The sequence below is a fragment of the Anabrus simplex genome, chromosome 6 (assembly GCF_040414725.1).
Source record: "Anabrus simplex isolate iqAnaSimp1 chromosome 6, ASM4041472v1, whole genome shotgun sequence".
NCBI classification, from domain to species: domain Eukaryota; kingdom Metazoa; phylum Arthropoda; class Insecta; order Orthoptera; family Tettigoniidae; genus Anabrus; species Anabrus simplex.
In genome coordinates this window covers 326,396,472-326,424,221 of record NC_090270.1, presented here as the reverse complement: position 1 = coordinate 326,424,221, position 27,750 = coordinate 326,396,472, and positions in this window count along the sequence as shown.

Genomic DNA, 27,750 nt, shown 5'->3' with positions numbered 1-27,750 from the left:
TGCTTGTAGAAACATATGGTGAACACGCTCTATCGAGAACAACATGTGAAGCATGGTGTGGACAATTTAAACACGGTGGAAGTCAGTGCGCTCTGGTAGAAAACAAAAGAGCGAAGACGAGCGTTAACCTCCTGAGGCCCAGAACATTTCTCTTTTGGTCAAATGTCATAAAAGCGTATACTTCTTTAACAGTGTCTTTGTTGGAGACAGTGAAGTGAGAAGCATATCACACCAAGGTAAATGAATTCCCAAAAAATGGAGCACCAAAAAAGGTCAATTTTTATTTATTATATTTGTTATATTTTTAAAATATTTCTTTTACATGATATTCCATTTTTAAACGGTTTCCTTTTAAAAGGACGCCAGGCCTCAGGAGGTTAATGCATAACGCTTTCGCCAACAAGCCCGCATTGTTCGAAAGACGACCGGAATGGGCCAGAATACATGGCAAAGTGATTCCGTTACACGACAATGCGCCGTCTCACACAGCAAAACCAGTAAAATATACCTTGAAATCGCTTGGATGAACATTCTTTCGCTCCCGATGTACTACCCCGACCTGGCACCATTTATCAGTTCTTCGCATCAATGAGGCACGCACTCACAGAGCAGCACTTCAACAAGTACGTGGAAGTTTGTAAAATGGCTAGCCGCAAAATACAACCAGTTTTTCTGGCATGGTATTCATAACTGACTTGAAAGAAGTGTGTAGAAACCAATGGCCAATATTCTTTATAAACAAAAGATGAACACCCCTTGAAAATTACGTTTTTACCACAAAAACTGGCAAATGTTATGCATATACCTGGCAAATATCAACAATACAGAAAGGTTACACGGAGGGAGCTCTATGAAATTCAGACGTTCACATTGTCACTCCACTCCAGAAGAGGTCACTACACCTCTCCCCCTGTTACTTGGAAGAAAGTCGTCAAGGGATTTAGGAAAGTGCCTTCGACGCCAACTACGTGTGATGGTGGTCTTGGGTGGTTTAGTCTCTGGAACTGTCGAGGACGAAGGTACATGGACTGATGTGTATAGTTTGTGGGGCACCCCTGGCCTTGATGTTAGTGGATGAGTAGTTGCAGTAGATGTGTGCTGTTCGCCAACGAAAGCGATCACAAGAAACTGTTGATCTTCTACCACTGATATCAAACGTTTTGCCGAAACGTTGCAGCACTTCGTGGAGTCCGGTATACGGTCGCTCAAGTTAGCACGAACTGCATCTTGACGGAGATATACATGGCTGCAGGAGTGCAGTTTTTTTTTTTTTTTTTTTTTTGGCAGAGTGGACGTGCCGCTGTGTGCCAAGGAGTATCCGTGGGCCGAACAAAGTCGAAAACTTGCCTAAGATGCTGGATATATTGCAACCGTACAGCTACAGTCGGAGAACACCGAGACACCTCAGGTGTGCTCAGTTCATAAATTAGACGCACATATAACAAATCGAAGGATGTGGCATGCATAGGAAATATGACTGAATTGTGGCATATAACAAATAAAATACAGAATAAAATTAATATATGGCATGGTTTATTAATCACAAAATACTCTCAAATTGTCATCCTCCTAACTTGTGATGATGTGAATGATCGTTAACGAATTAAAAATGTATCTCTTGAAGTACAAAAGAAATAATCAAATGGGGTGGTACATGATTTCATACCCTATCTTGTCCTAGCAAATCGTAATTACATATTCATTTAATATTTTGATCAGATAGACAGATTCCGTTTGATTTATTGAAAGTTCTGGATTCAGACGATCAGCTCTGAAATATTAAAAGAAAAAAAATTTGAATTAACTTTTGCTCAAAACCCCATTAAGTTTCCACTTATCGATTCAAAATTTACGATTCTTTACAATTACATAATTTGATGCTTCAATTTCAGTTTAAAACTGAGTCGGCTCAATGAAATAATAATCTGTTCCATTACCAGTCGCTTACTGGATTAACAAAATTAAATAGATAAATTACTGAAGACTGAAAATGCAATACGCATTTAAAATGGTCTGCCTAACTCAAATTCAATTTCTTCAATGCCATATCACAACTACTAAATGCAAATAACGAAGACATTAACATCATCCGCATCGTGTAACAATATCTGAGACAAAAAAAATCAACTCCAAAACACCATAACCATACAATAATACAAAAATACACTACTATTTACACCCTATTTTACATTATCTACACATGTGGCTACATAAAGACGATCATATTGTCAGAGTATTACTAAATAATTTGATCACATAGTCGGAGTGTCATTGTATAAGTTTATCATAGCTGAAGGTATCGTGAAATTTCTAAAGTTTAATCCGATGACCTGGATGAAAATCCTCGAATATTCTGGAAATCTCGAGTTCAGGCAAAGTCTTGAATGGTGTTCTAGAACCCTTGTAAATTATCGTGAACATTAAAGTCGTGAACTATAGAAAACTCGGAATAAATCTAATTAAGATTACCTCTTCGAAAACGTACACAAATTCAAACATACGTAGGTTCCATATCCTAAATCACGCAAATATCTATCATAATCCACTATCAACATATCACTTGCCTCAATAACTATATGGCGTGATTCTACTCTCGAAGAATTACTTCGCTTATTCATTACAAAATCACTTCTCTCGAAGACTAAATTATGACATTAACCGTAGCAAAATCTCCAATAACGATTCCTACTATACAATTATACATTTGTGATCCACCCCGGGATATCACAAACTCAATCTAACATCACATAACAAGTTCTACGCGTGTATAATTCTCGAAGATTCAATCCACCTACCGGTTCTCATATCTGGATTCAACTATCTTTGTTCCGCAGGATTATCTACACGGGTTCTGATCCAAAATAACGGAATCATTTCTCTTTTAAGACTTTAAGTTCCAATATTTTACGATGATACCCAATAAATACCATGCACGGTTATATCTCATCTCTGTACGATGACTGTACATCCAGAAACATCTATTCTACATAAACGAATGCTCTAACATTATTCCACCAATCGTGGCTATAATAAAACTGAAAGATACACTCCGAGAATTGTCACTACCTGACACACTTACTGTACCACATAAGCCGTGTACGCCGTTCCAATATCACGTTATTATCTGACAAGAATAAATATGAAGATCTTCTACTGTCATTATAATATGGTAAAGTACTACAACAACATAACTAAAATATACTGCCAGACCATTTACTAATTACTACTACGTAACTACACTTCTACCAAACAGATTATCTTAGACAATTGTGTCGACTTAGCTTTAAGGCGTCTTCACGATGTCGAATAACTGGTCGTCATCTGGAATAATATAGTCATAGGTGCCTTCCTCTCATCCTGTTGCCTGTCAGCTGATCACATGGTTTTAAGCTTCCATTTCAGCACCAACACATATAGTAGTGACAAAACCATGAGGATATACATCACTATCCTCTTGAAATTCAAGCTGAAACTATTACAAGAAAGATTAGTAAATTTGCCACACAACACTTCCTGTAGATATCATTCAAATATTACACACGGTAGGCAGCTCAACTTAACTTGACGTCCGCTATGTTACGTACGTTGACAAGAATAATATTCTGAGTAGTATATTTGAATGGTCCAACTAAGTTAATACAATCCAACTTCCACAATTCAATCTTTAATTATCGCCGTCCGCTCTCGAACCAAGGACTTATCTCAACAGCGTGTCAAACTCCACTGAAGTCCGGCGACTGGCATACACACTAACCCAATAACCTACTTCTCTTCACAGCTGACCGGCTGGACTCCTTGATACTTCACGCACGCGCGTTCGAGCCGGAACTCTAGTCAAATAAGCAATAATAATAATTTACCACACTGGTTTCATTTGTAAACTAATGTTCAGGAGCGTTGTTATCATTATTATTATTGTTACCGTGTTTTAGCGGTAGGTAGAGGTGTAAGAAGGTGCGGGCGTGAATGGGTTTTCAAACTACGGAATCAAAGTTAATGTAAAATTTAACGAGGTTATATTTTCTTTTCAATATTAAGTAATAACAAAGAACAGGTACTTAGTAGCCAAAACACAATTTGAAATGTAAAATTACAGGGGTTACAGAGTTTGGGCTCCGAGCCCAGAGTTCACAATTCTTGAGCAACTAGCCCAACTTTCCGATATACAAATTTTAACAAAGGGGCAGAAGACCCCAATCAAACCCTGGAGCACTTGCTCCAAATTACACAGTTAAGCCTCCTCGAGGCACACAACACTCCGTTTCCAAAAGAGCCACCCGCTCTTTAATTTAAGCCTCTCCCAGGCCACACCAAACTCCACCTTCAAGTTGTCCACAACGGACACAAACCCAGGGGTAAAATACCCAATCTACTGAGGTCTATTAAATGACAAGCAGGTTAATTAAATGACCTCTAAAACAATTTGAGAGGAGGCGAACTTGCACTCCTAATACACTTTGATTTTAAAACCTACCTTGGCACTAGGCCGTTATTACAAGGGCTAATCCCATACTACAGAGGTGACTTAATAGCAATTTACATTACATTACGGAAGAATAGGTTGAGAAACAATAAGTTCACCTCAAAACATTATGAGTGGGAGCTCGAGAGGGTTAGCACTCTCTATCCCAGTATGTAGCTTTTCAAGAGAATAGAAGAAAAGACTAGTTACATTTTAGGAAAAGGTTACATGGTGGAACGCTTCGCACCCGCCCCGAGAGTTAAACTGCTGAGCAAGAAAAGAAAGAATTTATTAATCGGCCATTACCTTATTGTTGACCGCTGCCGAAGAAAGAGGCGCCTCCCGCCTCCTGCTAGGTACTTAACACACTGAAAGAGGGAACAGAAGTGGCCCAGAGACCCAAAAATCAGCAGTTTAAATACTCTCGCGGAAGTTTCTAGGCGTTAGGGGAAAGAAAACACCCGCCCACAATGTTTTTATTGGATAGGACCCCGCAACAGATACAAGTTGGGGGAAAATACACCAGATTGGTCAGAAATTACTAAAAGAAATTCGGGATTGGATAAATCTAAAACAAGGGGAAAAAGAGGGGTATACAGCCAACTTAAACCATAACAGAAAGAAATTTAACAAGAAACAAACTTTTGAAATAAAAATTTCTCCAACAAAATAGTTCTTTGACTCCGCACTAGGGTGCACTATTGTTGATCTTCAGTAGTGTCCTCTAGAAGAGAAAGTTCACACTTCTTACTTCACGCGAAACAAAAACACATCAAAAGTGACACAGTTCAAAAACTCAAAATTTTCCACGTGGTGACATCTTCTGAGAAAGTAGAGAATTAATAGAGTAGATAAAGTTCAACCTTCCTCCAGAAGAGGAGTTTCAACTGGCGCAACTTTTAAATAAACGGTGTAGAGGTGTACCGCCCGGTACAGACCTCCCCCCCCAAAAGTTCCTCCAAGGGGTAACACAGAAGAACATAAACTTTTGTTTGAAAATAAGTTCCAAGTTTTGATGTTGAGATTAAGATAACTTGCAGAAGTATTTAAGAAATTTCTTAAGTCGGTTCCAAAATTTTGTTGTTGCAGGTGAAGTAAAGTCTTTATGTTTATAGAAGTTGAATTTCTGAAGATAAGCTTTTAATACTTAAAAGTGAAGGAAAAATTTGCAATGTCCACCAAATATTGCTGTTGAATTCCCAAGTGTAGTTATCTCTTATAGTAACTGTCCATGTAGTTGATGTTGATGAAGTTGGATGGCCGGACCGGCCGTTGCAGCTTGCGTCCAAAAGGAGGCCGCTCGGACCCCTTAAGTACCCTGAGATACCGCTCGCCCGCACTATGAGGGGAGCAGAGGTGTTGAAGCACGCCGCGCCCGCGGTGAACATATACAGGCTACGGGCAAGTAGCAGGTCGTGCGCCGCACATCAGCCTTGGCCGGGAGGAGAGCTCCGGCTCGCCGTGCACATGTCGTCCTCGCTGGAGAGGAGGGGGCCCATCCCCCTCCCCAGTTACTGCACGGCGCCGCGCGGCTGCGGGGGCACTGAAACATTAAAGCTAGGCGGCAGAATTGTGTTGGACCATCATGTTTCTTTTAAGGGCACAGGCATGTAAAGAGATTGAGGGGCCAGCGGCGTGCAGATATCCATGGCATTTCATCTAAGCCAGCCACTGAGTGTAGTGGAGCAGGAGACGGGAGCGTGGTAATGGCCGTGGAAAGGACAGAATGGCAGTTTAACGGGTCGGGACAGGTTTTACAAAAATGCTTACATCTGAAACAAAATATTATAGGTAGTGCAGAATGCCTTAAAAATGAAACTCAAAAAAAATATAACCTTCATATCCTTTCAAAATAATATAAAGCAAGTTAACACAGAAATTACACCGGCTTCACCTGGGACAGGTGAACTCTAAATATCCTCTCGGTGGCTGGATTACTTAACAATAAGGTAACCGGCGTAAGAAAATCGAGAATGATACAAGGCCCCTGAAATCTGGGGGCAAGCTTGCCCGCGGGAACAAAATTTTTGACCATTACTTGGTCACCTACCTTTAAAGGGGTGGGTCTCCGTCCACGATCATACCTTTCCCTAACCTTTTCATGAGATACCTTAAGATTGGCTTTAGCCTTCTTCCAAAGATCTTTAATATTATCCGGATGTATTGTCTCGGGCAGAATGTCACTCAGAGACCAGAGGTTAGAGAGCGGCGTGTTGGGAACAAACTTAAACATCAAGGAAGCTGGAGTAAACTTGTGTGATTCATGAACCGCCGAATTCAAAGCAAAAGCTAACCAATGCAGGGACGTGTCCCACCTGGAATGATCATCATGATGATAGGCAATCAGTGCAGACCTGAGATTACGATTAACCCGTTCAGCCAGAGATGGTTGAGGGTAATAAGCGGAAGTAGTTACATGAGAGATGGACAAGTCAAAACAGAATTTACGAAATAAATTAGATGTAAAAGCCTTAGCATTATCAGATACAATATATTGGCACGGACCAAAAGAAGCAAAAATAGAATTTAGACAGGTAATGGTGGACTGAGCGGTAGCCAGCTTAGTCGGAAATAACCAAGAAAATCTGGTAAAACCATCTACACATACAAAGATGAATTTGTTGGCATTTCCCTTCGACTGGGGGAAGGGTCCTACATAATCAATATACAGGCGTTCCATGGGGCGCGACGCTTGATGAGAAGACAAAAGGCCTACTTTAGTGAACATGGTGGGTTTACTGATCAAACAAGATTTACAAGCTTTTACAAGTTCCCGAATTTCACCGTCCATACCTTTCCATATGAACATTTCACGAATCTTTTCACGAGTTTTAAAGATACCCAGATGCCCTCCTAATGGGGTCTCATGATAATACTTGAAGATCATTGGTACAAGAACTGCTGGAACAACAACTTTCATCATCTTATCATGCCTCGATGGGCAACATAAAACACCATTCCTCAGAACATAAGGGACAACATGTTCCCCAGAAGAAAGGGTTTCCATTATCGGAGCCAGCGTCGGATCTTCACGTTGGTATTTCTCGATATCCCTAAAAAGCATGGGAGCATCTGTTAGGATGGCATTAACCTCAGATAGCATGGACTCGGAAGGTGATGAACTGTCGACCGGTTCGTGGGTCTCGACGTCGTTATGAAACATACGGCTGAGTCCATCAGCAACAACATTTTCGGTACCTCTGATATGTCTAACATCAAACTGGAAGGCGGAAATACGAATAGCCCAGCGGGCTATACGACCAGTACGACGCGGCCTACCTAAGACCCAGCTTAAGGCTTGATTATCTGTCTCCAGGTCGAATTTGACATGTTCCAGATAGAGACGGAACTTTTCTAAGGCAAATAAGACTGCCAAACCTTCGAGCTCATAGATGGAATACTTGGCTTCTTGAGCCGACAATGTCCTAGACGCATAGGCGATGGGTCGCCTCCCTAGTTCAGTCTCTTGAAGAAGGACTGCCGCTACTGCTGACGACGATGCGTCGGTTTGGACAATGAATTTCTTCGAGAAATCAGGCATAGCAAGGACAGGGGCATTACAGAGAGCTAATTTCAGATCTTCAAAAGCGGCTTGTTGAGAAGGTCCCCACTCGAATTTGATGCCTTTCCTACGAAGAAGGTTTAAGGGCGCCGCTCTATTAGCAAAGTTAGGAATGAACTTTCTGAAGAAATTCACCATACCAATGAACCTGGCGATACCTTTAATGTCCTTGGGAGGTTTAAAATCACGGATGGCCTGTGTTCTAGAATGATCAACTGCTACACCATCGGGTGACACAATATGCCCTAGGAATGACATAGAGGGCTTAGCAAAGGCAACCTTGGACAACTTAACAGTTAACCCAGCCTTACGAAGGCGATCAAGAACTTCTCGCAGATGATCTAGATGTTCTTCAAAAGTCTCTGAAAATACTACGACATCATCTAAGTAGTGATATAAGTACTCGAATTTGATGTCGGAGAAGACCCTATCTAGCAGCCTAGTGAGCACAGCTGCCCCCGTGGGGAGCCCGAAAGGCACGCGGTTGTATTCGTATAAATTCCAGTCCGTGGCAAACGCTGTAAGGTGTTTAGACTCTTCGGCAAGGGGAATTTGATTATAGGCCTGATTTAAGTCCAAGATGGTGAAGAACTTGGCCTTACGAAACCATGAAAAACAAGAATGAAGGTCGGGAAGGGGCACAGATTGTAACACCACCTTCCGATTGAGAGCCCTGTAATCAATGACAGGCCTGAAACCTCCTTGGGGTTTCGGTACTAGAAAAATAGGCGAAGAATACGCTGACTTAGAGGGCCTAATAATACCGTCCTTCAACATCTGATCGATGATTTCCTTCAGAGCCTTCATTTTAGGTGGAGATAGCCTATACGGTGGAAAACGGACAGGAATCGAATCCGTAACCTCAATTTTGTATTCAATAAGGTCAGTAACACCAAGAGTATCAGAGAACACCTCGGGAAACGACTGACACAGTTTGCGAATACTATCAGCCTGCTTCTCAGGTAGATGTCTAAGGTCTAACAACATCTCATCCTGGATAGGCGACATAGAAGAACATGACACAGAATTACACTTTAATAGTGGGATTTTACAACTAGAAGCAAATTTGAATGTGCACGACCTAGACTGCAGATCGAGCACAAGACCAGTGTGAGAAATAAAGTCAGCTCCCAATATAATGGGGCAAGACAATTGCTTGGCCACAAACAATTTAACTTTCCATGTAAACTTAAAAACACGAATTTTGACCAGTAAGGAACCTAGAATTTCTAGTGGAGATGAATTAGCCGAAACGTATTGAACAGGAGAAAAGACATAGTCAGGAAGTTTACAAACCGTTTTCAATTTAGAATACCATTCAGCCGCAATAATCGAACAAACACTGCCTGAATCTAAGAGAGCTGTTATAGGCTCGTTATTTAACTCAATCTTAAGAAAAGGAATAGGTGCGGGGGAATCCGCCGCAATCCTAAGGCACTCTTTGGGGCATTCAAAAGATGAATTTGAAAATTGCTCGTTCCCTGAATTTACAACCTGTTTACCCGGGGCTGAGTCTCGGGAAGATGGATTAGTCGACTCAGCCGAAGCCACTAGTCACTTTTTATTATTGGCATAGGTGGAATTTGCACCAGAAGTTGAGCAGGAGGGGGTGCTATTCGAGTTTGGGCAATTCTTGGCGATATGTGAGAAAGCCCCACATTTAAAACAGCCTTGTGCTGAACCAGCTCCATTATTTGCCCTACTAGACTTGATCAGTGGACACTTATTGCGCAGATGGTCAGGCGACCCACAAGCATAACATTTACGGGGTGTGACTGGTCGGCGAGGTGGAGGCCGAGTATTACTAAACGAAGGAGGGGGTTCTTTCGCGACACGCAAAGAATCGGCGTATCTAACTCCTTCCGCTGAGACGGCCAATGCTTCAAGTTCAGAAAAAGTTTGCGGGCACGCCGCGAAACACAAATATGACCTGTAGGGTGGTGAAATCCCTTCCACAATAGCTTGTACAATTTGGTCCTCAGGGAAGTGAAGAGCAAACACCCTGGTATAAAACTTAATGTCTTGTATGAAATCAGCCAAGTTTTCATCCAACCTCTGTACTCGATAATAGTATTTCTGAATCAGAGATGACCTTGCGCGGGCAGGAATAAAATTAGCAAGTAGATGTGCATGAAAATCTTCGATGGATGACTGTTCAGCTATGGCTCTTACTATTTTGTCGGAGAGAATACCAATAGCATACGGATAGATAATTTGCAAGATTTGACATGGAGACAGAGAAAAAACAAGGGCATGATCCTGAAATTCCACTAGAAATCTTAAAAATGAAATTACGTCACTGGTGGTATTAACAGAAAACTTGGATATACCTCTGAGCAACATTGCCAATGGATGAGGCAAGCTACTAAATCCGGGTGACATAGTAGGTAAAGGTTTCAATGGCAAGGTAGTCAATTCAGAACGGATGTTACTCAATGATGCACGACGTTCAGATTCGTTGTCCAATGGGGCAGGGATAGTTTGAGCAGCAACGGTTATCCTATTAACTTCTCCCTTGGGAGGCGCTTCCTCACTACCTGCATTCACTATGGTGGGTTGATCAGATTTGGGAGGAACTTCCCCAGTTAACAATTGAGTGACCTTACTAGATAATTCAGAAATATTTTCCAGGAGCGTACTAGCTTCCTTCCTCTGAACGTCTTTCAGTTTTAGAGACAACAGATCGTTAACCCTATTCGAAAAATGATATAGCCTGCCTTGCACACGCTTAATTTGATTAGGAGACGGATCATTTTCATCAAAAAAACTAACTACAGAAGCTAGCCCGGTAATATTCTCAACGATCGTGGAAAGAGAGTCATCAATTTCTTTCTCTCCCAAATTGGGGATGGAAATAGGCAAATCTAGGGACTCTCTAAGCTTGTTTGTGTCTACTGCAACCGTGCCTCCAGATTGTACATTTCTGATAGTTAATTCATAGATCAACTCCTCTTTGCGCAAATAATTAAGATGGAGAACATCGCGAGGGCCTGGCATGATGACAGAACACTTTTGAAAAGGTCAAAAAAATTCCAGCAACTGAGAAAATGGTTAGAGTTCGGATCAAAACAATGTGTAGCCGTCAAAAGGGGCTAAATTGAGACCCATTCAACCACGCTCTGCTACCACTTGTTACCGTGTTTTAGCGGTAGGTAGAGGTGTAAGAAGGTGCGGGCGTGAATGGGTTTTCAAACTACGGAATCAAAGTTAATGTAAAATTTAACGAGGTTATATTTTCTTTTCAATATTAAGTAATAACAAAGAACAGGTACTTAGTAGCCAAAACACAATTTGAAATGTAAAATTACAGGGGTTACAGAGTTTGGGCTCCGAGCCCAGAGTTCACAATTCTTGAGCAACTAGCCCAACTTTCCGATATACAAATTTTAACAAAGGGGCAGAAGACCCCAATCAAACCCTGGAGCACTTGCTCCAAATTACACAGTTAAGCCTCCTCGAGGCACACAACACTCCGTTTCCAAAAGAGCCACCCGCTCTTTAATTTAAGCCTCTCCCAGGCCACACCAAACTCCACCTTCAAGTTGTCCACAACGGACACAAACCCAGGGGTAAAATACCCAATCTACTGAGGTCTATTAAATGACAAGGAGGTTAATTAAATGACCTCTAAAACAATTTGAGAGGAGGCGAACTTGCACTCCTAATACACTTTGATTTTAAAACCTACCTTGGCACTAGGCCGTTATTACAAGGGCTAATCCCATACTACAGAGGTGACTTAATAGCAATTTACATTACATTACGGAAGAATAGGTTGAGAAACAATAAGTTCACCTCAAAACATTATGAGTGGGAGCTCGAGAGGGTTAGCACTCTCTATCCCAGTATGTAGCTTTTCAAGAGAATAGAAGAAAAGACTAGTTACATTTTAGGAAAAGGTTACATGGTGGAACGCTTCGCACCCGCCCCGAGAGTTAAACTGCTGAGCAAGAAAAGAAAGAATTTATTAATCGGCCATTACCTTATTGTTGACCGCTGCCGAAGAAAGAGGCGCCTCCCGCCTCCTGCTAGGTACTTAACACACTGAAAGAGGGAACAGAAGTGGCCCAGAGACCCAAAAATCAGCAGTTTAAATACTCTCGCGGAAGTTTCTAGGCGTTAGGGGAAAGAAAACACCCGCCCACAATGTTTTTATTGGATAGGACCCCGCAACAGATACAAGTTGGGGGAAAATACACCAGATTGGTCAGAAATTACTAAAAGAAATTCGGGATTGGATAAATCTAAAACAAGGGGAAAAAGAGGGGTATACAGCCAACTTAAACCATAACAGAAAGAAATTTAACAAGAAACAAACTTTTGAAATAAAAATTTCTCCAACAAAATAGTTCTTTGACTCCGCACTAGGGTGCACTATTGTTGATCTTCAGTAGTGTCCTCTAGAAGAGAAAGTTCACACTTCTTACTTCACGCGAAACAAAAACACATCAAAAGTGACACAGTTCAAAAACTCAAAATTTTCCACGTGGTGACATCTTCTGAGAAAGTAGAGAATTAATAGAGTAGATAAAGTTCAACCTTCCTCCAGAAGAGGAGTTTCAACTGGCGCAACTTTTAAATAAACGGTGTAGAGGTGTACCGCCCGGTACAATTATTATAATCGTTATTTTTGACATACACATTAATTTTCTATCATGCTATTCTGATAGTATCACAAATCGTTCATATGGTTTGTTATGACCGGTGTGAAACTCAGTTTCTCGAATGCTAGCGATACGCGCTCTGTTTTTCTTTCATTTCTTTTCTTTTCTTTCTTCTTTTCTTTCTTGGGCGGTTACTCTTAGTCGTCGACATCTAAATACAATTTTATAGCTTAAACCATTAATTCGAAAATTATTATGCTCACAGGTGAATTCATTGAGACTCCAAAGAGTACTAGTTCGAAGATATGCCACTCCATCCACATATTCAAGCCATCCAGCCTATTGAAACTGTCACAATATGCATGGCTGAATAGAGAGCAATTGGGTGTTTATTCAAGGAATTCGCCAGGGAGTCCCATATTCGCTAACCTACGCTCCAATGTTCAGAGGTCCTGGGGTCCCTACTAGCGCTTCTTACGACAGGCAGCGGATGCCGTGGGTGTTATTCTACTGTCTCCACCCACAGGGGGATGGGTGTGAGGTAAAGTACTTCTCGGTCATTGGTAAAATATTTCATATCTGCTGGAGTGAGTTTCCTGGACGGTGTACTTAGCTGAGTCCTGGCATTACTTCCACATACTTGTGCCAGGCTCCTCACTTTCATTTATGTTATCCGACCTCCCTTGGTCAACTCTTGTTCTGTTCCGACTGCGACGGTATTAGAGCACGCGGGGTCTGAGGGGTATTACATTTTCACGCTCTTGTGGCCCTTGTCCTTCTTAGGCCGATACACTCACCCTTCGAACTGTCGGTCCCTTTCACTTTTTTCTCTATGATTAGTGTTATATAGAAAGTGGTTGCCCTGTTGTATTTCCTCTTAAAACAATAATCACCACCACCACCACAACTTTTACGACCTTCATTGAACATTCAGAGCCATTTCTTCACCATTCTATACGTCATTGCACTTTCACCTTACATTTCAGATCCTTGGCGATGAATGTCAGCTGGTTTAATGTATCATGGGGCGTTTGTGACTTGAACATTTTAAACGCTCACTACAATATGTGAATGTGGTGTGTCAACAAATGAAGGAAGCAATGACGCGCCACAACGATGCACGGGAAATATACGGAAATGTACATGAAGCAGGTGATGAAACAATGCAAAATTTAGTTTTCTAGTGTTTGTTTTGTTGTAACAATACCCAACCGTGCTTTTTTCTGACTCCTTAGAGCTGGGCTGAGTGGCTCAGACGGTTCTGGCGCTGGCCTTCTGAAACCAACTTGACAGGTTCGATTCTGGCTCAGTCCGGTGGCACCGAGCTCGATACCTGCAGTCGCTTAAGTGCGGCCAGTATCCAGTAATCGGGAGATAGTGGGTTCGAACCCCACTGTCGGCAGCCCTGAAGATGATTTTCCGTAGTTTCCCATTTTCACACCAGGCAAATTATGGGGCTGTACCTTAATTAAGGCCACGGCCGCTTCCTTCCCATTCCTAGGCCGTTCCCATCTCATCGTCGCCATAAGATATATCTGTGTCGGTGCGACGTAAAACAAATAGCAAAATAATAATAATAATAATAATAATAATAATAATAATAATAATAATAATAATAATAATAATAATCATTCCGTTGGTACTCGAAGGTGGTCGACAACGTCACCCTCGTGTCAGTACATTTACTGGCATATAAAAGGACTCCTGCGGGACGAAATTTCGGCACCTCGGCACCTCCGAAAACCCGTAAAAGTATTAGTGGAACGTAAAGCCAATAATATCGTTGTTATTAGTATTATTACGACTGCTTACAAACATTTGAAGATCCAACCTGGGTCTGAGGTAATAACTTAATGAAATACTGTGCTTTAATCGACAAATTATTTTATTTTGTTCTGAAATTTATATAAATCTAGACTTAACTGTCTTTGGTAATACATATAGAAGATGCTAAGTGTCTTTCATAATAATTTTTTTATTGGCATTTTACCGAATCATTGACTGAAATTTGGCCGTATTGGTATAATTTCACACTTTGATACTTGAAACTGAACTTTCCATTCATGAGAGTACCCAAGGGAGAAATATCCCACAAAACGCAATAATTACAAAGCTGCCAAATATTCCAAGATAATTCTTAAACAAATATTCAGGTGAGTACTCAATGCAACCCGACAAAGATAAAAACAGGAATGATAATTAAACCCCATAAATATTACCAAATGAGCACAAGAAGCAAAATACTTACCATCGAGCAGCAGCAGTATTAACAAAACCAGCGTGGAGGGCACAGAACATAAGGGAAAGGACAGGATCGAACTAACTACCTGAGGGGTTGCCAGGTCAACATTGCTAAATGAAAGCAAGATTAATGTTTAAATAACTTGAACTTTACTTTTAAAAAAAATTAAACAGAATTTAGGAATGAAAACTGTAGAACAAATAATAAATTTGTAAATAATGTCCTTAAATTATAGATGAAAATCATTTTTTTTTAAAACAAAATATACTATGAGTGCGCACTCGGATAACAAAGTTAAATAATTTTTATGTAGTAATAAATAAGTAAATAGAAGAAAGATAAAAATTGTACTAATTCAACTCATTAAATTAGGAGAGAAATGTCTACTTTTAGGATAATTAAAATCGTGAAAACACACTCAGATTACAAGCTACAGCTTGCCTTAGAATTAATGAATGACAAATGTTAATACGGATCCGTGCATTAAATATTAATTACATAACTGGCCAGCTTTTCTTTGTAAGTATACTACAATTAATCACAATAAACTGGAATTTGCTTCCGGAACCAGTACACAAGGATTTCAATCACCCCGAAACACGGAAACACATTCAATATTTCAGGCAATGATAGCAGACCCGAAAAAAAAATCCACACGTAAATGATTGAAAGGACACAAGAGAAAATCGCACGAACCCGAATAAAAATATGTCTCAAATAAACTACAAATTACGAAGGGAAACACTTAACATTCCACAGACAACAAAACAATGGTACACACGAAGCATACAGCTTTCCAAACCCGAAGCCAACATCCGACTTAAAGAGACAATAGGCAAAGCCCACCCAAAATTAGCGTACCGGAGATAAGATAAAAACATGGCACGCAATAATGAAAGAAGAAGGAAAGAAAAACGGATGCGAATTATCTGAGGAGGGCAAAGTATCATCAAGAAATGGGGAACAAATTCCAGTTTATTATAACCAGAATATTACAATAATTATGTATAGTCTTTTAAATTTAATATTTCTTCCCACCATAATATTAATAAAGGATTTAATTGCCGGTTACACAATTTTAATTTTAGGAGGCCTTGGAAAACGGTAATGGCCGAATAAGACCGGAAATACACCATCCATTTAGTAATTAAACAATGAGCCATTACGAAAACAATACTAGTACATAACGTCTTTCAAAACATTGTCAACAGTCCATCGGATGCCACAAATATGAACCTAGAAAAGTAGAAAGAAATCCACCAACAAAATTAATAATAACAACAACTTTAAGAAACAGAAAAAGGCAGCACAACGATAATCTCAGTTAAATTAAAGTGATGGAATAATAGGTCTCTCACCCGCGCATATACCAAGTTCCAGAATTACTCCATTATAATAATTTGGATATAGAACATTGCCAAAATCACGTTAAGTTACATTTTAATATTTAGCAGATACAATTTTTATCATTAAAATGTCCGATGAAGAAGAAATTCCAGCTTAATTTAATGAATAAACGGTGGTCGCCATGTCCATATACTATAGGCCTAATTTCAATTACAGTAGCGGAGTAGAGACGAAGTAATTTTAACAGCGTTGCCAAAACATTTCTTCTAATATAATAGTTGTCGCAGATAGCTTGATACACGCATTCTTATCCAAATAATCCGGCAGCAGAACAGTTCCGAAACAATTAAGAAGATACTTGTACTTACATTTTTGGGTGTCCAATTTAATATACTGTAATCCAATAGCTTACGTTCTAGCCCATTTTGTAACGAAGAACCCTCCTTCAGATAGTTCGGTCACACTAATATTAAAAAAACTGTAAATATGAAACACACAACATTATTGCGCTACAATTAAGGCAATGCCTTAATTAACGAGGCTATTAGCCTGGTTTATCAAACTCCACTCCAACAACTTTTAATCGCATTTTGTACACAACTCCTCCAAACGCATCCATCATGGCGAGCTGCCGGGAACAGACTGGCGTTCAGTGCAGTCAAGCCGCGCGTCGCTCAGTTGAAGATCGACACTGCGCACGCTCAAGTCAAAAATTTGCTTATTGAGCCAATCAGAATTTCGAAGCAACCAACGTAACAATGGCAAGAAGATGCAGTTTAAATCGCCACAGTCCTGGCACATAAATTAACGGCAATGCAAACAATGCCCGAGAATTGCAGATAAAAGTCACCACACACAAATATACATGTCCAACAAATGAGGGTATCGTAAATTATTGTCTCACGCAAGAAAGAGAATTAGTTCACAATTAAAACATCGAACAGAAAACAGGAGATTGCTCCTCCTAGCCCACTTGATGGTACTCACCCAGGAAGTTCGTCGTCCCGTACAGTTCACTGCGCTCTCTGCCATGGAAGTATTTGTTCTTCGGAACGACCTCTAAAGAGTGATACAGTGGAGCAAACCACTGGAAACTGTAACATAATTTTCAATATTCAGAGAATCCAAGCCATAGGCTTACGTTTTAGTGCTGAAAAGTGTACACAGTAACTCAGAAAGAAATACGGGTGCCATTAGCAGTCTCCGGCTATCTAAACTTTATGTCTCTCTTACCACGCTTTTATAAATTTTGGGGATCGTGTTGGCTAGTTTAAAAAGCTGACGAGTTAAAGTGCCTGTTTGACCGCATGATTGTGTGTTTCTACTTGTTCTAGTAGGTAGGCAGCTGAACATCTCCAAGGAAAACCAGTTTTTAAATATTTCAGTAATGTTGAGAAATGACTTGCTAGAAACGGAATATTATACTATTATTATTATTATTATTATTATTATTATTATTATTATTATTATTATTATTATTCCGTTGGGGACATCTACGGACCACGTAACAAATTCAATGCTTTATCCTTTGTTATTCCTTCTTCCTCCTATACTCCTACATGTTGTCTCTACGCCTCCTTTTCCTCTCCTGGGACCATTTCGAGCCTGTTTTCGTTCCCTCCCGACCTTGGAATCCTTCCATGTTTGACCTTTTATTTATAAAAATCTCGCTCTCTGTTATTTCTTCTTCACCTGTGTTGTTTATTTCCAAATCTTCCTTGACTTCATCAATGAATTAAAATCCACATACTATTTCCAGTCATTCGAACGGATCAAGAATTGCATTAACGAAGCTGCTATCTAGCGGCTAGGATACAAGATATGCCGGCTACCGAAGCCTGTCGCACTCCTCTGGGGCAATGATAAATGACTGATAGATGAAAGTGTTAGTGGAGAGTGTTGCTGGATTGAACGAAGACAGGGAAAACCGGAGTACCCGGAGAAAAACCTGTCATGCCTCCGCTCTGTCCAGCAAAAATCGCACATGGAGTGACCCGCATTTGAACCACGGTATCCACAGTCATGTTTTCTGATAGTGAGGATAGTTTACAGTACCTTGTAAATAGACTTACACGAAGGAGCTCTGAATATGGTCTAGCTGTCAACACTCAAAAAATGAAAACAATGATATTCAGTAAAAACAGGGTTCTTGCATGCCATCTTAAGATAGGCCAGAATAACATTGAACAAGTTCATAAATACACGTATCTTGGTACCACCATAAATGACCAATGGGATCTCTCTGAAGACCCGAATTGGAAAAGCCAGGGCTGTTTTCAATAAGATGAGCAATCTGTTTAAGAATCACGGGTTAGAAATGTCGACGAAGATCAGACATGGACACTGACAGAATCATTGGGTAAACGCTTGGAGGCTTTTGATAATACACTGACTGACAGAGCAAATGCAACACCAAGGAGGATTGGCTCGAAAGGGATGAAAGTTGGGGAAAAAACAGAGACGGCACGGATGAATAATTGATGTTTATTTCAAACCGATATGCAGGTTACACAATGCGCACGGCATCGACTCAGTAGGATGTAGGACCACCGCGAGCGGCGATGCAGTCAGAAACACGCCGAGGTACAGAGTCAAGAAGAGTGCGGATGGTGTCCTGAGGGATGGTTCTCCATTCTCTGTCAACCATTTGCCACAGTTGGTCGTCCGTACGAGTCTGGGGCAGAGTTTGCAAACGGCGTCCAATGAGATCCCACAAGTGTTCGATTGGTGAGAGATCCGGAGAGTACGCTGGCCACGGAAGCATCTGTACACCTCGTAGAGCCTGTTGGGAGATGCGAGCAGTGTGTGGGCGGGCATTATCCTGCTGAAACAGAGCATTGGGTAGCCCCTGAAGGTACGGGAGTGCCACCGGCCGCAGTACATGCTCCACGTAGCGGTGGGCATTTAACGTGCCTTGAATACGCACTAGAGGTGACGTGGAATCATACGCAATAGCGCCCCAAACCATGATGCCGCGTTGTCTAGCGGTAGGGCGCTCTACAGTTACTGCCGGATTTGACCTTTCTCCACGCCGACGCCACACTCGTCTGCAGTGACTATCACTGACAGAACAGAAGCGTGACTCATCGGAGAACACGACGTTCCGCCATTCCCTCATCCAAGTCGCTCTAGCCCGGCACCATGCCAGGCGTGCACGTCTATGCTGTGGAGTCAATGGTAGTCTTCTGAGCGGACGCCGGGAGTGCAGGCCTCCTTCAACCAATCGACGGGAAATTGTTCTGGTCGATATTGGAACAGCCAGGGTGTCTTGCACATGCTGAAGAATGGCGGTTGACGTGGCGTGCGGGGCTGCCACCACTTGGCGGCGGATGCGCCGATCCTAGCGTGCTGACGTCACTCGGGCTGCGCCTGGACCCCTCGCACGTGCCACATGTCCCTGCGCCAACCATCTTCGCCACAGGCGCTGCACCGTGGACACATCCCTATGGGTATCGGCTGCGATTTGACGAAGCGACCAACCTGCCCTTCTCAGCCCGATCACCATACCCCTCGTAAAGTCGTCTGTCTGCTGGAAATGCCTCCGTTGACGGCGGCCTGGCATTCTTAGTTATACACGTGTCCTGTGGCACACGACAACACGTTCTACAATGACTGTCGGCTGAGAAATCACGGTACGAAGTGGGCCATTCGCCAACGCCGTGTACCATTTATCGTTCGCTACGTGCGCAGCACAGCGGCGCATTTCACATCATGTGCATACCTCAGTGACGTCAGTCTACCTTGCAATTGTCATAAAGTTCTGACCACTCCTTCTTGGTGTTGCATTTGCTCTGTCAGTCAGTGTATGTGGCTACATAGAAGAATGTTAAGAATACCGTGAACGTCGCATGTCACAAATGTCGAGATTCTACGAAGAATGAAGAAAGAGAAAGAAGTATTGACCACCGTGAAAGCAAGAAAGATCCAGTTCCTGGGACACATCAAGCGGGACAACAGAAGATACAATCTCCTTCAGACCATCCTGCAAGAAAAAATTCCAGGGAAAAGAAGCGTTGGTCGAAAAAAGAATATCCTGGCTTAAGAACATCAGAACGTGGATGCCTGAAAGATCTACAGAGCTCTTTCGAGCCGCAAGTGACAGGACGAGCACAGCCAAGATGGTTGCCAACATCCGGAACGGAAAGGAACCAGAAGAAGAAGAAGAAGAATCAAGCTGTGAGAGGCCGGCACGCTGCCGCCTGAGCCACGGAGGCTTCTTTGACTCCATGAATCCAAAGTATTATTATTATTATTATTATTATTATTATTATTATTATTATTATTATTATTATTATCTATATAAATAAAAACGTTCGTGTTTGTTTGTTTGTCTGTTTGTTCCACCATCACGTCGAAACGGCTAGATAGATCTCAACCAAACTTCATACTTACAGTATACTCATCTCGGGGAAGGTTTCTATATGCATATCGTTTTAAAATCTTTGAATACTTGGGGGGTTTATAGGAAAACCAGAATGGTTTTTCCACCATCACGTCGAAACGGCTGGATAGATCACAACCAAACTTCATATTTAGAGTATACTCATCCTGGGGAAGGTTTTGATATGCATATCATTTTAAAATCTTTGAAAAGACGGGGGGTTTATAGGAAAACCTGAATGGTTTTTGCACCATCGCGTCGAAACGGCTGGATAGATCTCAACCAAACTTCATATTTAGAGTATACCCATCCCCGGGAAGGTCCCGATATGCATATCATCTTAAAATCTTTGAATAGACCGGGGGTTTATAGGAAGACTAGAATGGTTTTTCCACCATCACGTCGAAACGGCTGGATAGATCACAACCAAACTTCACATTTGGAGTATACTCATCCCGGGCAAGGTTTCGATATGCATATCATTTTAAAATCTTTGAAAAGACGGGGGGTTTATAGGAAAACCTGAATGGTTTTTGCACCATCGCGTCGAAACTGCTGGATAGATCTCAACCAAACTTCATATTTAGAGTATACTCATCCCGGGGAAGGTCTCGATATGCATATTATTTTAAAATCTTTGAACTGACCGGGGATTTATATGAAAACTAGAATGGTTTCTCCACCATCAATTCGAAACGGCTGAATAGATCACAACCAAACTTCATATTTAGAGTATACTTATCCCGAGGAAGGTTTCGATATGCATATCATTTTAACACGTTCACTACCTGCTTCTGAGCGGGACACTTGAATGCCTGGACTAGCCATTTTCATGCCCGGCCCTCTTAACGTGCATCTATATAAATAAAATTGTAGGGGGTCCGCTGTCTGTAATTTCTTTTGTTTTGCCAATTTTTCAGATATTTATCCGTTTTAGGTCAACTCAAGACCGAATCGGTGGTTTTTACGTTTCGTGTCTGTTTGTCTGTTCCAACATCAAGTCGAAACGGCTGGATAGATTTCAACCAAACTTCATATTTAGAGTATACTCATCCCGGGGAAGGTTTCGATATGCATATCATTTTAAAATCTTTGAATAGGCGGGGTGTTTATAGGAAAACCAGAATGGTTTTTCCACCATCACGTCGAAACGGCTGGATAGATCTCAACCAAACTTCATATTTAGAGTATACTCATCACGGGGAAGGTTTCTATATGCATATCATTTTAAAATCTTTGAATATACGATGGGTTTATAGGAAAACCAGAATGGTTTTTCCACCATCACGTCGAAACGGCTAGATAGATCTCAACCAAACTTCATATTTAGAGTATACTCATCCCGGGGAATGTTTCGATATGCATATCATTTTAAAATCTTTGAAGAGACTGGGGTTTATAGGAAAGCCAGAATGGATTTCCTCCATTTTCTCTTATACTATTGATTTTCTGTAAACTTCGTTTACCGTACGGGAAACGTCTCTTCATTATAAACAACTTTCGTTATGTTCATAATTTACCTTACTCTTCACATGACGGAGAAATTTACAATTTTCCGCTGGTATCATGCGCGACCGACAGACCGACAACGAACCTACAGGTTACCATGGCAAAGTTTCTGACTGCATGCCAGCAGGGAAGTAACGTATTGCCATTTTTCTCATCATGCTTTTAAATTCGTGGTTGTTCCTTGGGTAGAAGACAAGTGAGGCGTCAATCGGCCTACCTTCGGGATATTGGCGGAATATCGTTGGTTGTTATAACCGCCCTCGAATAGATTAAGTAATAACACCATTAGACATGTTCTTCTTATTTGTTTACCTAGGAATCACTGGACCTAAATTTCTCCTCTGTTACCGCTTTATTATATCCATAACTCACACTAGCATAATTTATTGAGGGGTATTTGATTTTCCAATACATTCACTTGGCATTTACACATTTGTCGTTATCCGACTGTCCTCAGTTATAATCCATTTTCTATTAGTTTCAACTTTCTTAACTGTATTATTTTCTTCCTTAATTACGCCGTATGTACGCGAGTGCTAGAAACTACTGGATGTATTTCCACCAAGACTCATATTTAGAATACGCCTGTCCTTGACAGGTTTTAGGGCAAATATTGTTTCTAAATCCCTGAACTGACTGGGGGTTTATACGTAACAGAAACAGGATTTTGCACTTCCACAAAATATACACAACCAACGTTAATTTAAATCTACTTGCCTTGGTAGAAATTAATTTCTAAACCTTTTTTCTCATGTGCATCATTTCGATACGAGGATTAATAAGGGAGATATCATTAACGGACCGTTTTTCTGTACAAGTCCCATCGGACGTAACTCACGAGCGGGTGCGTGTAAAGCGTATTCCTTACAACTTGAAAACTACTGAAGACATTCGAACCAAAATTTATATTTAGCATCCACCTGTCCAAAGGTAGGTTTTAAACGTAAATAACATTTCATGTTCCGGAATGGACTGGCGGTTTATAGCGAACCGAAATGGTGATTTTATTCTTCCACAATATATACAGAACAAGACCAACCTGACTGGAAATCGACCAAACGTGATGGAATTCCACCTCTAAACATTTTTTTCATGTGGATTTTTTCGTCAGGAGGATTAATAAGGGAGATACCATGAATGGTCAGTTTTGCAGGTTAAGTCCAGCGGACATAGCCACAAAGGTGTTTTACATGGAGCAGATTCCTTATTTATATAAATCAAATCGTAACGACTGTGTGCCACTACACTGACTATTTTGGCGAAATTTTCGTACAGCTTTCCGTTTAAGGGGTAATAATGACCATCTGCACAATTTTTGGTTTAGTTTCCTGAAAGTCATAATTTTTAACCGCCTCGCCCAAAATCGAGATTGCGGCATAATCTGCCATAAGAAAAAAAGAAGATAATTGAAATTTGACAAAATTATACGTTTTAGCCTGTAACGAACGGAAAACATCCTAGATTATTATATTTTTCACTTTTTATCCCCGAAGAGTATCGAAATATGCAGGCAATTTTAATGATGGTGCAGACCTTCGGAAATTCCTATCACATAACAGATTGCACAATCTCCGTTCAATTTGGAATGATCTACAACCTTGGTCTTATGACTTTTTGCCGTATCTGTATCCCTTTTACGCTTGATTTATCTCTATTAATCGATGTTAAGTCAGTTTGGAATTTTCACAAGCATAATTCATACTTTCGATTACTTATATTGCACCAACCCGCGTCCAGGTGGGATACACGAGTTTCCAGACTAGCTCTTAATAATAATTTCATCTGCCAAATATTCCTGGGTTGTGAGTTCCGCGTGAGAAAGAACACCAATGGCCTACGGTAAATTCCAACCTACGTAGATGAACGTCTTCAACACGCTATTAGTCGGTTACCGTATATGTATGATTCCGCATTTTATCGTAAAAATCAGATTATCATGGATTGTCAAGAATTCCGTACATGTCATCATCATGATCGCAATCAGAATTACTCATCATAAGCTTATATCTAGTACTTATTCTAAGTAGACATTGAAAGAATTTAATGTTTTCACTACTCAACTTTTATTCATAAATTGGTCTAAGTATGAGTTGAAATAAACGTAATTATCTTGAAAAATCATTTATACATTATGGCTGGTTTCCTACGCAATCAGCATCTAAATAATGTAAAGATGTTGCCTTGAAGAAAATAGGTTTAGGAAAACCTCTAATAAATAAATGAAATTAGGCCTCATTCATCTGTATCCAAGTCCTGGCCTGTCAAAGAATTGTATTATAATTAAGTAGTATCCAAGGGATTCAAATGAAAAGAAAAATAAATAAATTATATAATCAAGTAAAATTATTCAACATAATTATGAAAGTTGGATAATTGTAATAATTGTAATAATTATAATGATTGTAATGATTGGATGCATCCAAAAGATTTAAGTAAAATAAGCTATATCCCTACTATATACAATGTTCAAATTGGGTTTCAATTGAAAATGTGAAAAACGCAAAGAAAATGGTCAATAATTAATCAATCAATTAATTAATTAATTAATTAAGATCTGGAATCTTTCAATATTAAGCTAAGTTGCTTCTCAAAATTACCAAAATTACCAAAATTCAATCGTCTGAACCTAAATTCACATGCAATTACAGAAATGCATATCACTCGGTTGAAACACTTCACATCAATGTCCGCGCACAGTAGAAAAATCGTGTGAGAAGATTAATGTCTGACCATTAGGGATTTTCTCTACTTGAGGTTCCAAATTATTTAACGTTTCATATTTCAACCTCGTTAACCTCAATATAAGCAAATCTAAGTCCACTTTAAGTCGTAAACATTCTCAAATTAATTTCATCGTAAGGCTTATATGGCTAAACCATTCAATTATTATTTTAATTCATGGTTAAAATTCAGTTAAAGTGCGTTTATGACTTAATATAACATTACCAAGTGTATCTAATTAATATTCCAATGAATAATACCATAGGTGGAAAAATTGACACATAGGAAGACTCTATCTTCATCTAAAATCCACATATGAAAGACTAAGTTACCAGTGATGTCTTATACTGCTCCCATAAAATCATAAGTTGAATTGCCGTAAGTGAGAATACATGAAAACAATCGTTGATATGTCAGTGAAGGCCTAAATATTGACGTAAGTGGCCTCTCGGCTTTTCTGATGATCCTAATTACTCAATTAATTCTATAGTGATGGCATTGAGATCGCATCCTAATCTGTATCGTATATATATTAGGGAATAAAATAGCAATCGGAAACAGTACGTTTCAATACCTATACCTTAGCATGTGCAACCTACACATACTACCATCTCTCGAAGAAATACTATGACCAACTTCCTAAATAACAGTAACTATCACCATCAAAATATACTAGCAACTCATATGCTAATTACATTCACCATTTAACACTTCCATTATCGCGTAGCATTTATATTCAAAGCACTCGTTTCATCAAAAAGCAACATATGTGCCATAACCAACACGTATATAAATCATTATCATTACTGTCATAGTATCAAAAAACAGCACATCGTAACCTTAAAATTGTGCCACTATATTTCATTGTAACACTCCCTAAATACGATCTTTACGCTTGATATTTGTTAAAGCCATCACGCATATAAATATTAGCTTCCTCTATATACTCTAACACTTCACTGACAACGAATTATGAAAAATATCAATCACTTCTCCACTACTATATTGACAAACTTACGAACGGCATTCACTGGTATTTTAACGCCTATGTCTGGGATTTACGGTAACTTTGGATGAATACCTATTTCCTTGTAAGCACACTCGTATATTAACTACGCACACACAATGTCATAATGCACATTATATATTAACCAAAAGAATGAGGTTTCTACTTACGACACGACTCAAATGGGGACTTATCTTTGCTTATTGGATATTGACTTCCATCTCGCCGTTATATTTCATTGTAACACTCCCTAAATACGATCTTTACGCTTGATATTTGTTAAAGCCATCACGCATATAAATATTATCTTCCTCTATATACTCTAACACTTCACTGACAACGAATTATGAAAAATATCAATCACTTCTCCACTACTATATTGACAAACTTACGAACGGCATTCACTGGTATTTTAACGCCTATGTCTGGGATTTACGGTAACTTTGGATGAATACCTATTTCCTTGTAAGCACACTCGTATATTAACTACGCACACACAATGTCATAATGCACATTATATATTAACCAAAAGAATAAGGTTTCTACTTACGACACGACTCAAATGGGGACTTATCTTTGCTTATTGGATATTGACTTCCATCTCGCCGTTGATCGTCATGGGATGGTAGGCCTCGCTCCATGGTTCGGCTTAAGTAATAGGGTCCATCTCGTCATCACAGCTGACTACTGTCCTCCTGGATCATCCATCTCGTCAAGCGTCACCATAGCCAGAGTAGTCTTTGCCTCAGCTTCTTAGAACATCATGGTGGTCTTCATTGCGTCAAGGACAGAATAACACAAGGCATTAGTTGATTTGTACATGCTGTAATCTGCTTAGTAATGCTAATGCGAAGAATATATTTGTTTTCTGGTCCGTCTAATTTGCCTATAAGGCTCTAAATATCGTCTTATTTCAAACTGCCTTGCTCGCCGAAACGGTGTGAATTTTACGTGCTTTTAGAATTGCACTCTATTTTCCCTTCAATTCAGCTCTCTTGAATGTTGTGCAGTATCGGGCAAATAAAATGTTCCGATCCCAACCGTGACGTAGTACAGCTCCAACTTGACGTTTCTTATCAGCTGGTCTTTAATCTCACGTATATGTCAATCACAGCTGATGTTTTGCGGGTTATCGTAGATTTGATCTTATCTCCAATAGTTGATTAAAGAATCCGATAAATAGTTGGTTTCTTTACGCGATTCCGTCTTTCTTCGATGCAGTGCTCAATTGAGATTTGTTCTAAAGGAAGACTTTTTTTTCAATCATCGATTTAAATAATCCGCTCTCGTCATTCTTTCGCACCGCCTTCTAAAAGTGGTTCTTTCCGTGATTGCCGGTTGAATTTATTGTCTCTTCAGTTCGTACCGCTGCTAATTGCTTTATTTTGGTTCTTTAATGGCTGGAGCGCCATTTTTGTTCCAAATACTGCAACTATAGAACGGTGAAATGGCACAATATGAAATACAGAATCATCAAACTCTTCACGAAAATTGGCCCACCCAGTAGCCATCTGTGAGCCAAATGCTATGTATTTAGCTGTCACATAATTATCCGAAAAGTAATGTAATGTGAGATAATCTTACAAAAACGTTACCCTGTTCCATGTTTCTAACTCAATCTGACCCTAGAATAGATGACATATCGTAGGACCAGCCATTTAGGGCACTAAATCCGGCGTGTCTTATAGTATAATTCTTTGTCGATATGACGTACGTTTAGTAGCAGTTAATCTGTAAATGAAGGTCTTCAATATTGTAAACACGCATATACTTTCGTATGTCGATCTATATATATTCACTGATGTCGATTTGTAGCGATCGAGAAAGGGTGCGTCTGCTAATGTAATCAGTACTCCCCACACCGACTTTGACTGGCTGTATGAAAGGGCCCTTCTCCAACTCCTGTGTAACTGTCA